We start from the raw sequence: 819 nt of genomic DNA on the forward strand, positions 1-819 counted from the left end.
AGCAACATTCCTGTCAGTGGAGATTATCTGAGCAGCCTACGTGAGCACCTACAGGCAGACAGCACATGCTCTGCACTGATGGAGTACTGCACAGACAGCTGGCCCGACAAAAGCCAACTGCAGGGAGTGCTGAGACATTACTGGGCTGATAGAGCAGTGCTGACTGTGCACGATGGGCTGCTGCTGCGGGGCACAAGGCTCGTCATCCCATCAGCCTTACAAGGTGATGCCCTGCAGAGACTACATGAGGGACACCTGGGGGTGACAAAGTGCAGGGGCCAGGCCAAACAGACGGTATGGTGGCCAGGACTCAGCAGCCAGCTGAATGACATGGTGCTGAAATGTAGAACCTTCATCCAAGAGAGAAGGAACGTCAAAGAGCCGCTGATGCCAACGGAGATGCCAGACAGGCCTTGGCAAACCTTGGGAGCTGACCTATTCACGCTGAAAGACAAGACTTATCTACTAGTAGTAGATTATTTCTCAAGGTATGTGGAAGTTGCGCTGCTGTCACCCACAAGGTCCACAGATGTGGTGGTGCACCTGAAATCCATGTTTGCTCGTCATGGAATTGGTAAATTTCTTAAAAGTGACAATGGGCCCCAGTTCTCAGGTAGCCACTTTAAAGCCTTTGCAGCAGAGTATGGCTTTATGCACATCACGAGCAGCCCCAGGTTTCCTCAGAGCAATGGTGAGGCGGAACGCGCTGTACAAACTGTGAAAAACCCTCTAACAAAGGCGTCAGACCCATATCTTGCATTGCTGGCCTACAGAGCAACCCCTCTACAGAACGGCTATAGCCCGGCCGAGCTGTTGATG

Source organism: Leucoraja erinacea, unplaced genomic scaffold (genome assembly GCF_028641065.1).
Source record: "Leucoraja erinacea ecotype New England unplaced genomic scaffold, Leri_hhj_1 Leri_840S, whole genome shotgun sequence".
NCBI lineage: Eukaryota > Metazoa > Chordata > Chondrichthyes > Rajiformes > Rajidae > Leucoraja > Leucoraja erinaceus.